We start from the raw sequence: 14,433 nt of genomic DNA, 5'->3' as shown, positions 1-14,433 counted from the left end.
TGCTGAACGTTTAGATTTCAGGTCCCAGAATCTAGCTGCCAACATAGATACTTATTATGCTGCCTTGAGATTTCTGGGAATTGTCATATGAAATGTTAGTTTTCTAAGTTCTGGCTTGAGCTCATGTTGACATCATTAGGCTTGTGCACAGATTCAGTTTGGTTGGTTCCTTTGGCAAATTTGGCTTGTTTGGCTGGCCGTAACGGTATGGGTTCAGCCACCATGTTTTTTTCAGCCGAAATGGGCCATGTGGCAGCCGGTTACGGCTACTTCTTTCCTATTTGGCATCACGTGACATACAAAGAGGCTGCCGCATGCTCACAAGGGGTTTTCCTGTTAGCCTTGCCTGTTTCCTGTTGGGCCAATCAGAATAGAAGAACACCATGATGTGTCATATGCAAGCTGTTAGATGGGACTACATTTCCTGTTAAAACACAGGTTCCCAGTTTAGGAGTACTCCTGGATTCAGCTCTAGGTTTCAGCAATGATCAGATTTGCACTGTAGAATAAAGGTCTACTATAACAACCATGGATCAGTGCTATGGAACCTGTGGGAGTTTCAGTTTTATAAGTATTTTTTGTCTTTTTGATTTCTTGCAAATTTACAAATCGCAGGATTCCACAGCACTGAACCATAGCAGTTCAAGTGGTGTCAACTACATTATTTCTACAACGCTGATACATCCTAACTGCACCTATTCCTGGAGAAGTTGAATCTGATAGTGGTACATGCCTTGGTTGCATCCCATTTGGTTTATTGTAGCATGTTCTATATGAGGCTGCCTTTGAATAGTGTTCAGAAACTTCAGTTGACCTGAAGAGCTCCAGCCATAATGTTAACTAGGGCTGACTACAGGCAGCATAGGGACAAACACAGAGAGTTTCCAAAATTTTGTACATTTCTCCTCAAGCTGTCCACAAGAATCACTATAGGGGAAGCAGATGGGTTTGTATTATATTGTTTTGTAATATATTATTTTGGTGTTGATACTCTTCTTTGGTTTTCTCTTCCAGGAGCACAGAAGAAAACAATGTAGTGAACTCTGTGGAATGTGTGCTTGAATAATGCTAGATGTTCCTTTGCAACCCTGGTGTTATTTCTCCTCATTTAAATCCTGTGAAGAAAGCTGCTGTTTCCAAAGTTGAAGAAATGAAACTTTCTGAATAGCGCCTGCCTACAAGTTTTATTTGGATGAAAAGCATAGTATTATATACATAATGTATGGAGTTGCACCTGGTATAATAAATCCTAAGTGCAAGTCCATTGTTGTATCCACTGTAACACAGTGATTCCCATTTATATTCCTCTGGAAAGATCTTATAAAGATCCAGTTCTTAAAATGAGTGACACTGATTTTAAGTCTCCCTAACAGTTACTCCTTTGGGAAAAATGGTTTAGAGCTATAGAATGGTGTGAAACTCCAGATCTGGATACTTACGCTGTGGCATCCAATGTCTGATTTCACTCTTTCAGAAATTCAATGAGATTTGAAGGCTGATGGTTGTGAATAGCATCTATCTTTGCTGGCTCTCTTTATACTATGATCTTTTTACTGAAGTCAAGATTCACTGTGGGTCTACTGATTTCAACAAGAGCAGAATTTTAGCTCTTTTTGCTGGGACATTGCTATCCAAGTCTGTTCTATTGAATTTGAATCTGCGTCTCCTCATCATCCTTTTTCCCCTCTCTCTCTTTTCTCCCTCTTTCCTGGAAAGAGTGTGATGCTTCTTTTATTGATTTGGGAAGTGGGGAGACAATGTTAGAGGGTGACCTTGAAAAATGTGATAAGTGGAAAGAGTGTTGAAAAGCTGAATCATAAATGGGATTGCTCAAAGCAAAGCAGAACTCTTTCTAGCCACTGATGGCATTCTGTAATTATGGAGTTCCATAAACCTCTGCTCATAGGGGGAAAAAGCTTTTCAACAAGCACTGAGTAGCCTGCCATTCCCTTATGGGGTGAATAAATAAATAAATGGTGATCCCCACCAGCTGTCTTTTTCCTCTTGCGGTGTGGTTTGGGGATGTTGGGAAAGATGGTGGTGGCGGGAATAGGTGGGCGCACGAGGGGCAGGGGAGCGACAGTTGAGGGAGGGGGGTGGGGGTGTGCTGGGCGCAGATCGTTTTTTCCTGTTTTTTGGGGTTTTTTGGGTCCTGGTTTGGTTCCAGATGTTGGGTTTTGTTGTAGGAATCTAGCGGCAAGGTCGTTGGGTTCTGTTACCAAGTTTTGTGGTTCTGTGGCTTGTAGTTTTGTTATTTACTTCTAGGCCAAAAGTCCATTACATTTTTATATATATAGGTGGCATGGACGTAGGGTGGGATGGAAGATTGGGGCAGGCCACATGCAGTACATAGGTTTGACTTTGCTGGCCCCCTGTTTTGAATAGGTTAAATACTATCTGCTTTTCAATTGACTGAATGTAAAACACTCTGAAAGCCTTTTTGGTTGAGAACTACAGTAAAGATATCTAGAAACAAACAAGCAAATTGTTACAGGGGAAAATGGCAAAGCTCTTCTCACTACATGAAAGTAAAAAAAGAGATTAACCTTCAAGGGATTGCTTAGCTAAGGATACACATCTTAGCTAAGCTCTTATATTTTGGTAAGTGATTGAATGTCCAAATTTTGCATGCCCATGTATTCGGGAGCCAATTCAGAATAGAATGATCACACTTTGTCATTCATGTGAATTGCTTCCCAAAGTGGAGAACAACAAAGCAAAGTATAGAATACTGAGATACCTTTTACTATTTCCTTTTCGTCTTTTTTTGAAAGAACATTGCATCTTTATTTTCTTTATACAGAAAAATGGATAAAAGCAGAGTTGTGGGATCTTTCTTAAAAGTGTAAGCATTCTCTGAATTCACTTCCCTTAAATTAATTCTCTCTGGAGTAGATGGATTGATTGACTGATTGATTGATAGCAATATATACGGTGGCCTGGCTTCTTTTGGTCTCAGCAGCTGAAGGCATTCTCATTCTGTGGGAAGACAGATTGAACCTCAGTGCCAAGACTTTTGTTGTTGAAGAGGATGGGAGGCAAAAGAGGTGGTTTCAGGATGAGAGGATAACACAGTAAAGCCTGAGAAATTTCAGCTGATGAGAGTGAAAGCACTATGGGCCCCAACAGCTATGGAAACAGGAGTAGCTGCCGCCTGCGAGAGAGCATGTGCATTATAGGGGATTTCAGCATAATAGCTGCAGGAGAGAGAGGCTACAACCTGTGGGAACATTGTTGAAGGGAAAACAATGCAAGCCAACACAGCAGTAGCAGCAGTGGTAGGAGGAGGAACACAAGAGACTTCGACTTGCCAGAGACCCTGCATAAAAGCTATAGGCCAAATAAGCAGTAGGGAAAACAGAGTTTGTAGCCAGCAAGGGGTATTCTGAGGGGAAGTAGTGCTTGAGGCTTCATACAGCAGTGGGATAGACGTATAAAGCTGGCACTTAGCTGTGCCCAGTGTAATTGTAACAAAAGACATTTTTTTGGGTAGTGCTTTCTGACTAAGGTGACTTGGTACCTGCATTTAACTGTGACTGCTGGCTGGGTAGAGATAATTTATTTGTACATTAGTACTGATGCTTTTGGAGCTGTTTATTTTGAAGTCTGTTGTCAGGAGGTTTGGAGATTTGGGCGCTTTTTTTTACAATGTCAAACCTGAATATTTAATAAAAAGAAATAGATAAAACTCTAGACACTGATTAATAGTTGGAGACTGAATTTTTCGACAGTTTGAGGAGCTCATTAAAAAAACAACACCTCGCTTTTGTGCAGATCTTTTTTTAAAAAAGAAATAAAATCCCACTACATTGCTCTCCTTTTTTTAGGGGTTTAAGTGAAAATATTATTTGTGAATTTCAGTAATGTGGAAAACAACAGCAACAATCTGCTTTCAACCACTTTGCTGAGATTATAGTTCAGGAATTTTGAAGAGCGCCTTCATGCCATGAATGCTGAACAGGAACCAGTTTGTTAAGTTGAAACTGGTGTGATGCTTCCCCCCCGCCACCTTTTTTTCCTACTCACCTTGGCCATAATATAAGCTTTGATGTTCCCAGGCAGTTTTGACAAATAGCCAAAATGAATACTTGGATTTCATGAAAGAAAACAAAAGAGAAAGCAAGCAAGTTTTCAAAGAATTTGTCTGGCTCAAGACCTAGATTGCAAATTTTATTACTTCACAGAGTTTTTGTTCCAAGGAAATGTAGGCAATAGGATGGTTACTTCTACTTTATGTTATAGGGTTCCTGTGCTATTAATTTGAGATAAATCATATTGTAACAAATTGTGATTCTGCCGTATTGAAACTATAAATAGGATAATGTGATATTGTTGCAATGTTATATAGCTGGGCTTCAGCCCCCCCCCCCCCCCCCAAATTCTCAGGGTGGTCTGCGTGAAGGCCTTACTCAAAAAGTATTCTAAACATTTTGTTAATGAAAGTAAATAAATAACATTTATTATTTAAACTGTTATGTTTATTCATATCATGATCTGATCACCATGCTCAATATATCCCATATGCATGGGGATATTGGGATAACAATACAAAAGGTTTGCTAGGGTAGATCCTCTCTCACGCAGACTCAGCCCCCCCCCCCCCAAAAAAAAAAATCCAAATCAAAATCCTGGCTACGGGCCTGGTGCCAGTATAACACAAGGTACCAAGTTACTGAATGGAATTATGTATAAATAAAAGAGTGTAGGATTGCATTTTATTTGTGTGAAATTTTCTTTTACCTAAAGTGAATGCCAACCTGTATACCCTTATTAAAAAAACTAGAATATATTTTGCAACAAAGAGATAGTTTCACCAGCAAAACAAAACCAAACTATATGCAAATCTACAAAATGCACATAATATGCATCTCCATCACAGAAGTAGGTGAGCTTTCTTACAAAATGTTATATGATTATTTTAACAGGCAGTTTCTAGAACCCTAACATATGCCAAATGAGACCTAACCATAGAGCAGTGTCATTAAAAATATATTTGGTTCAAGTATTCTTTCCACATGATCAGTCATTCCTTGACAATAATGAGTTCTAGAAATTCATGATTATGAGATCTGCCTTGCCAAACTGGGACTCAAGCAGCATGCTTATCAAAACAAGTAGTATAAACTTGGCAAATGCTATGCCTTATCCCAGCCAATCATATTTTTATTTCAAATAGCAAAATAACTTTTGAAGCCACTTAAGACTTAACTTTGTTATTATGTTTAAATAAAAACAACATTTCACACAGTATTCCCTCCACACTGAAGCCAAAATCAACAAAATATGGTACCTTTCCGTCTGAAATGATAATGGACTTATTCACAGAAAGTTCACTCAGTTTTTTCATCTCTCCCACTGCACCTCCTCATTCTTGCAGCACCTTTTTGCCGATATGCTAACCCACCAAATGGTTTGCCTTGGTGTAAAATTCTCAAAGAAAAGCATATACACATTTCCCTTTGTAGTCATTTTCCCTCCTACATTCAATTTTTCCCCCTAATTTTGTAATTGTGTTAATAATGAGAGAGCAAACTGCATTACAATTAAGGTTACATTGAAAACTTTCCAGTTTCAAGCCAAAAATAGCAGTGGAGGATTGGGACTGGTGGTGGCAGCAGCTAGAAATAATACCCCAATGCATCCTGTGAACATTCACTTGAATGATCTGGTGCCATGCCATTGTTTCTCCTAGCCACTGCTGTTGCTGCTATTTCAGCAACAATCCTTTACCTTTATGCTTACCTAAGGTAACCTTGCCTTTGCCTGTACCTGGACCACCATTATTTCCTTGACCCATATTAACAATTAACTTATTCATCCATAATATCTGTTCAGTTTAGTTGATGAGCAGCTACCCCTGCCTGAAATAGGAGAAGTAGCATGAATGCCAGAAAGATGTGATGATGCTAGGATGTGGGACACTGAGTACCGTATATACTTGAGTATAAGCCGACCTGAATATAAGCCGAGGCACCTAATTTTACCACAAAAAAACTGGGAAAACATTGACTCCAGTATAAGCCGAGGGTGGTAAATTTCAGAAATAAAAATAGATACCAATAAAATTACATTAATTGAGGCATCAGTAGATTAAATGTTTTTGAATATTTACATAAAGCGCAAATTTAAGATAAGACTGTCCAACTCTGATCAAATCATTGTTCTCATCTTCTTCAATGTAAATGTGCTTATGTATCCTTTTAATAATAATAGAGTAAAATAATAATAATAATAATAATAATATTACAGGAAAAATAATACATATAATAATAAATAGAGTAAAATAATAAATGCAATAATAATAATAAGATCAGAGTGAAATAATAAATGTATTATTAATAATAATAAAAATAGAGTAAAATAAATGTAATAGTAGCAACAATAATAGAGAAAAATAATAAATGTACCATATATTCTCGAGTATAAGCTGACCCAAATATAAGCCAACCAGGACCCTCACCCGAGTATAAGCCGAGGGGGGCTTTTTCAGTCTTAAAAAAAGGGCTGAAAAACTAGGCTTACACTCGAATATATACAGTAATTAGTGTATTCGACTACTCTCGCTTTCTCTCCCTCCTCCCCCCCCCCCCCCACAATTCCTGTTGTTAATGCTGGAAACATTGCCATATTTCTTCCACTTGACTTAGCCACTATGTGCAAGGACTGGTTAATAGAAAGGCATAATGCGGCATTGAATTTTGCCATAATCTGCCACAACTCTGCTCAGAGTCCCCTTTGGAGTTGAGAAGAGCAGGGTATAAATATAATAAATAAAATAAAATAAATTTCCTGATGCCCTACCCTTTTGAACATAAATTATATACACAAATAGAGAAAGTTGCTCCCACATTGGATGCCTACTCTTTGACTGGCCTTCTGATCGTGACTTACCACTTCATCACACATGAGGCTGCAAGTGTACTTCCATGGAGCCCATACCACCCATCACATGATGCAGGCTGACTTCCAGCGGGGTTCCATAGAAGAACTGGGGTGCAAGCATCCTAGGACACTGTGCCCAGAGCATAGAAGGCTTCCTGCATTCTGTTTGGAACAATGGGGCCAGTGTGGGAGGACACTGTGCAGTGGCATTTTCCTGATTGTGATGGGGAAGCATTGCTGTGGGTGAGGCAGGATGCAAGGCGTCAGGATTGCCCCACCACCATACTGATTCACTAGAGAGGCTGGAGAATTGCCCCATGAAACCTCATAAATGTGAATGAGGACCTTACACAGGCATGAAGTACCATTGTGAATTATTTGTTTGGTCATTGCAAAGGTCAAAATTCTCCACATAACTTTCACAACAATGAAACTTCATCCTTAACCTATCTTTTAGCCACTACCTCCTCAGGCACAAACATATCCATTTACAACCTGATTAAGAACAGATCATTTTCACACATATTCCCATAGCTAGGACCTTTGGAAGACTTCTGTGAGGTTGAGATGGTTGCCTTGTTGCTGTGTATGTTGCAGCCCAGCCACCTGTGTTACTCCTTTTCAACCAAACATCACATGGTTCAACAATAATAAGTTTATTAAGAAAAGAGTTTATAATAGAAAAGCCAGTTTCGAAAATGAGTACACAATAATCCAAGAGTCATTCCAAAATTAGCAGACTAAGCAATCGCTAAGGTACAATAAAAAACCAGACTGCAAAAGCATTTTCTAAGTTATATCCATAAGCTTGATATTCTTGAGTGTAACAAATAGCAGTGACCAACTCTGAATATGAATCCAAAATCCCAAAAGAAACTGTAATCCAGGAGTTTCCACATTTAAACCCAAACTATATCCAAAGGTTTGAAAACGTGTACATAACTATAATCTAAAGGTTTGAAAACTTGAACCAAGAATTTTAATCCAATCAAGAGGCATTGATCTTAAACAGGAAAGCAAGATACAGAACCAAAGCCAAGAACTCCTAACTCGGAACTCCCAAGCCAAGCAGCTTGACCCATGAAAATCCGACGTTGATCTCATGACAAACATTATCTCAAAACACTTAAGTATTCTAATTTTTACCCATGACATCACTTTTTCTCAAACCTGGGTTCCCTTTGCTTATGTTTCAGCCTCTGGGAACATAAAATGTGTCTCTGCTTCACTCTCTCTTCATAACTGTAATAGTTGAGTTATAGGCAGAGCTTCTGTCTCCTCCACATACCTTTCAGAGTCAATCCCTGGCAGATTCTCCTGAGGACCATTTTCTATTTCCCTAACAACAGATCTAACTGAAACATTCCCATCATCAGGAGGAACACTTTTGTTATCCCTCACAGAAGTAACAGGCTCAGAAGTAAAACCCTCAGACTGATTCCACCAAAAAGTCCCCCTCCTCATCCACAGAGACTTCACAGATCTCAATAGTGTATCCAGCTGTAGGAAGATGGCTAGATGCTTCTCTCTCTCTTCAGCTGCCAGTAAATGTCTGTTAGGTAGAGGACTAGCATAGATAAAAGGTGAATTTTAGCATGTGAGAAAGGAGATATTTCATAGCTCCATAATGCAGAACTTTATTATACATCTCTCAATCTAGTGTCTCAGCTTGAAAACTTCATATATTTACTTGACACTGTCACACACACACACACACACACACACACACACACACACAACATATATACTCATGTATAAGTCAATGGCATGGTTTGAGGCCCATATTTGCAGAGAGGGGAGTGCACCAATACCACCCCAAGGGCCAAGTCAACCCTGACCACCACCATCATTTTCCTGCCCTAGCATTAATACAGAAGTATTATATGTTGGTAGAATGAATGGAGCGGATCAGTGTTTCTTTTAGTTTCTTCAGGATGGTTACTTGCCTTTCACCACTGTACTCAGACAAGTGGATGGTTCATTTTTAAAATAAGAGTTAAAGTGTAGTATTTACACTAATCCATGGATAAATTCATCCAAGTTATTTGAATTGATTTTTGACAAAAACATTATAGCTTTATGCATGCGCATGTCGGGTAATTATAATAATTGGTAACAAACTTGTTAGTGCACAGAATGTAAATTAGATAGGTCATAATTTAGGAATTTAGGTCAGAAGATAGACTGAGCTGTGAAGGTACAGCAGGTTACAATGAAATCCTGTGCATATCAAATCACTGCATTCTTAGGGCTGACTCTAGGTAAATATTCACAGGAACCTAGTCTTAAGCTTCTAGCATATTCAGAGTGCAATTCCCTAGGATCTTAACTGAGCATGAAAGCAAAATCAGAATGATCTAATCTTGCTGTATTTTTTAAAGAACATTTTTCATATACTCCACCCTCCCTTGTCTAGAGTCAGATGGCCTCTTATAATTGCAGTATCAAATCTTTGCCTCAATTTTCAACTGCAGGTGATTTCAAATGATTAAAGATGCACAACGGGGAATAAACAAAAATGCTTACATGCAATTATTTTTAATTAGTATTTGGCTATAAAGTGTATGCCTTCATAAAAAAGTCTGTTATTCACATAAACATCTGTTACCATACATACAAGGAAACACACTGTAAGTCTGTCATCACATCACCAAAACAGAAAATACTAAGGAAGGCCAGACAGGAAAGCCAACACTTGGAGTTTTGAAACAAAAGATATAAGTGTAAGAGCCAAAACAGACATTGCACCACGCCTTTCAATTAAGGCAGTTGACAATCAAAGGAAGAGCAGTTGCCAATGGAATTATACATGAAAAAGTTAAAATAGATGGAATTATTCTTTGGAAACAATAGAATTTCATAAGCCAAGAATAATTTCAAACTCTTTTTTTGTACCAGCATGCACAATCAAAAGGCTTCCTGTTTGTGTGGTGTACATCAATAAATGAAAACCATTCTTTTAAAAAACATCAAAAATAAACTATACATTAAAAAAGATAATATCACGCCACAAACAAATATCACAAACAAAATCCAAATGCTGAATTTCAGCACCTTTCCAGAAATTGAAATATTGGGCTGTCGGGAGAGACTGGATGGGATTTGTTTCAAAGGATGACTAAGACCTTTGTATGTGATACATAAGTAGTACTTTTTATGAGAGGCTGGGAGCCTATGTAGATGTTTGGTAGCCTGAGCTGGACTGATACACCCACAAAGTGAGGAGTTGTTTTAGACATTAGTTTCTAGGAGATGGCAGTAAATGCTGGAGAAATGACCAGTTTGCCCAGCACCCCCTAACTTAGTTTATTTCCTTTAGGTGCAGAGAGAGTCAAATTGCCAGGATGAAAAAAGGCTCAACTAACAAATTTGTCATCTTTTCCTGTATGGCATGGCAGCAGAGATTAGGAACACACTGTTCCTCGCTACAGCCATCAACATATCTTGAACCAGCCCTGTTGTAGCAAATACAGCATGGTCTTCAACAAATAGAGAAAGAATAGGGAGAAATGCACAATTAGCTCTAGAAAACTGAAACACAGTTGCTTACCCTCTCCCATTCCCACCACAAATTGTCTCATGACCATTCTCATAGCTACATTCCCTTTGTTGTGGCTCTAAAAATGCAGATCTTTTAGTTCATGCCTCAGACTATTCCTCTTGTCTATATGAGGATTACTGTTCCCACCAACCTCTCTAATTCAGTGCATTAAACAAATGCAGGTATGGATAAGGATGTGTGAAAATCCCTTTAGGATTCTTTTTTTGATGCTTATATACTAGAATTTTCAAAATTCAAATGAGGGAGAAACTCATCCCTAGCTACAGGCAGCCATTGGGACATGTCTTGTATTCTTTTAAAACTATGGACCAGTTTACAAGTAACAGAGTAAGAGGATGTGTTCCTGCTAATTTTAATTAGGAGTAACCAAAAGACTATTGAGATGACATCCCATGGTCATTAGAAATGTCCAGGAAGAAGAGAAATGTAACATTAGGTTCTTCACAAACTGGATAAGTTATTAGCCCAAAGTAGAACTGAATCCTGGATAAGCCTTTTATTATTTTTACCTCCTGCTTTGCCACTTTTCTTCTATCTTCTCCTACACAACATAGCAAATAGTAACATAGTGCCATGAAGCTAAGGATATGAGAAAGGAAGATGTGAGATATATATATATATATTGCATCAGGAACCCATGCATGGTGTGTTTTTGTTAATTTTTGCCAAAGCAGGCAGAAGTGGAGAACCAAGTAGCATCAATGAGAGGACGTAGAACTTTAAAAAGCTAGGATAGGTGATTCTGAGCGATATTTTTTTAAAAGTCTCAAAAAATAAGACTTGATTTTGCCATTTTATACAAGGGGCACCATTTTTCCAATGCAATTGTATATAATGGGTTTTTAGCATCCACGGATTTCAGTATCCGGAGTAAGTGGGTGGAGGCTTGAAGCAAAGCCCTGAAGATGTCAAGGACCCACTGTCAAGGACCCACTGTCCTTTCTTAGACCCCTTCCACACAGCTGTATAAAATCCACATTGAACTGAATTATATGGCAGTATGGACTCAGATACTGTATATACTCGAGTATAAGCCTAGTTTTTCAGCCCTTTTTCAGGGCTGACAAAGCTCCCCTCGGCTTATATTCGAGTAAGGGCCCTGGCCCGATTATATTCGGGTCAGCTTATACTTGAGTAGATAGGTAATCAAAGTTGAACAGTCTCATCTTATTAAAGTCTTATTATCTTAAATTACAGTTTTATATAAATATTCAAAAACATTTAACCTACCAATGCCTCAAATAATGTAATTTTATTAATTTATTATTAAATTTTATTTTTGAAATTTACTAATAGCGGCTGCATTTCCCACCCTCATCTTATACTCGAGTCAATAAGTTTTCCCAGTTTTTGTGGTAAAAATTAGGTGCCTCAGCTTATAGTTGGGTCGGCTCATACTCGAGTATATACGGTAACTGTAATCAAAGCAGATATTGTGGATTATCTGCCTTGATATTCTGGGTTATATGGGTGTGTGGAAGTGCCCATAGTAACACTTTTTAAAGCAGATTAGGAATCATGTAGATTTCTTGATATGTTTGCTAGCAAAGAAAATTGCAGTTAAGCATCAGCTGGAGGGCTTCATTCATAGAATCATAGAATCATAGAATAGTAGAGTTGGAAGAGACCTCATGGGCCATCCAGTCCAACCCCCTGCCAAGAAGCAGGAAATCGCATTCAAAGCACCCCCGACAGATGGCCATCCAACCTCTGCTTAAAAGCCTCCAAAGAAGGAGCCTCCACCACACTCTGGGGCAGAGAGTGCCAAACAGCTCTCACAGTGAGGAAGTTCTTCCTGATGTTCAGGTGACAATTCTTGATTGTAGGTTCACCCTTTGACACAATGCAGGTATTATTAAATAATTTAAATAATTTAAAAATGCAGTCATTTAAAGCTACAAAAATTTTAACAGGAGAGACTTCAATGTGTATTATTTTGCTGAACATTTCTTAGCCCTGCCACTCCACATATCAAATCCTTCTACTTTATTTTTAGCTCTGCAAAAAGCGTTAACCAAGCATTTCAAATAAGCTTGAGCTAGATACGGTTACTAGAAATGTAATTTATGAATTAGTCTAGTGCTTAGCTGTGTTGAACACGTTTCTCTTGTATCGTCTGAGACTGTCCATCCAGACCAGCGCAGATAGTGCCCAAGTGAAATGCTAAAGCACCCTCAGATGACAGAGTAGCAAAGATGACCCTTTGCTGTGAAGCTGATTGGAATCCTTTCCAACTTGCATTGATTTACTAGCTTTCTCGTGCAGATCTGCATTTCATATATCTTCCAAAGTGTCAGAAATATGAAAGCCATACATTATGTGGGGGGAATGGCCCAGTTCATTATTATCGTTTTTATTTATCTAATGATACAGTTTTTAATCAGGAGAAAAGACAGCTGAAGTTGTTTACTGCAATCATACAATGCAAACATAAATAAACATTGTAATAGGTTTCAAGTATAAGCGAAAACATCTGACAAGGAGCAAAAGGAAAGAATTCCATATAAAAAGAGACAGCGTTTGCAAATCACTTGACAGAAAACTAGGAAAAAAGAAGAGAAACATTGACAAAGGTGGGAGAAGCAGATGGTTATACATTTAAAAAAATGTAGAGACCAGACAAGTTAACTTTTATTCAAAAATCAGCAAGATATTCTTGATTAATGTAGCCATCTTATGCATACTTAACTTTCAAGTATAAACTCAGTAACACTTATTTCCAAATGAATATGCATCTAAATCTGAAAAGATAAATAATCTTTTTTTTAAACTTTAAATCTTATAATGAAACATATTTTGCAGAGTCTTTTAAAAGGGGTTAAGCCTGCTACTTCTCTGGTTCTACAGTGAAGAAGCAATAGTTGTGTGTACACGGCTTCAAGTTGCTTCTTGACTTATTGCAATCTCATTAATTTTATAGGGTTTTTTAAGGCAAAGAATCCTCAGAGGTGGTTGTGCCAGTTCCTTCCTCTGAAATATAGCCTGCAGCATCTAGTATTTGTTGGCCATCTTCCATCCTACTTACTAGAATAAAGCCCATTCTCCATCCCTGCTATAGGGACATAATTGTATTCTTTTTTTCTGCCCTATTAATGGAATGGCAGAGCTCTTTCTGTCTGAATCTAACTCCCACCCAGATGGCTGATTTACAACACCTGAGCAGCCTCTCAAATCTACCTGCTGTAGAGGAGTCTGATGATCCTTCCAAACACGAATAAAACCCACTTCAGTGTGGGTTCTAGTTTCCACCCACCCAAACCCTGGGCTTTCCTGGAGTGGGGGTGGCTGAATGCTATGTCTATTGAAATCCGGATGGCATGAGGCCATCCCGAAGCTCCCCATCTACCCCTAAAACTTATGAAGAATCATGGTTGCTTACCTATAACCATGTTTCTTCGAGTGGTGATCTGTGAAATCAGCACACATGGTAGTTGTTGCACCTGTGCAGCAATTAGTGGAAACCTCTGGAAAGCTTCAGGGCTGTAGTTATGGCCCCGCCCACCCTCCCCAGGAGGCAACATAGGCTGTGGGAGCGGCCATAGCCCTTAGTACCCTGCCGCCATGCTGCTGCATCTACTGAGGAGAGGACGGGCGGGGATGTGCTAATTTCACAGATCACCACTCAAAGAAACATGGTTACAGGTAAGCAACCATCATTTTTCCTTCATGGTGTCTGATGAAATGTGCACATATGGTAGACTAGCAAGCCACGTACCCTGGCTGATGGGCCTCATGCCAGCACCGAGAAGAGAACAGCTCTGCCAAAGGCGGCATGCCTCCTTGATTGGACATCCATCTTATAATGTGTGGCAAAGGTGAGCGGAGTGGCCCAAATCACTGCCTGACAGATGTAATTCAAAGGAACCCTGCAGAGATAAGCCACCGATGTAGTGACTGCACTTGTAGAATGGCCCCCGAGATGGGGCAGAGGGTCCCTTTCAGCCAGTTGATAAGCAAGTTTTATTGTTGTGACCACACATGCTGAGAGG

The sequence above is a fragment of the Anolis carolinensis genome, chromosome 3, assembly GCF_035594765.1.
Source record: "Anolis carolinensis isolate JA03-04 chromosome 3, rAnoCar3.1.pri, whole genome shotgun sequence".
Taxonomy (NCBI): domain Eukaryota; kingdom Metazoa; phylum Chordata; class Lepidosauria; order Squamata; family Dactyloidae; genus Anolis; species Anolis carolinensis.
This window is presented reverse-complemented; position numbering follows the sequence as displayed.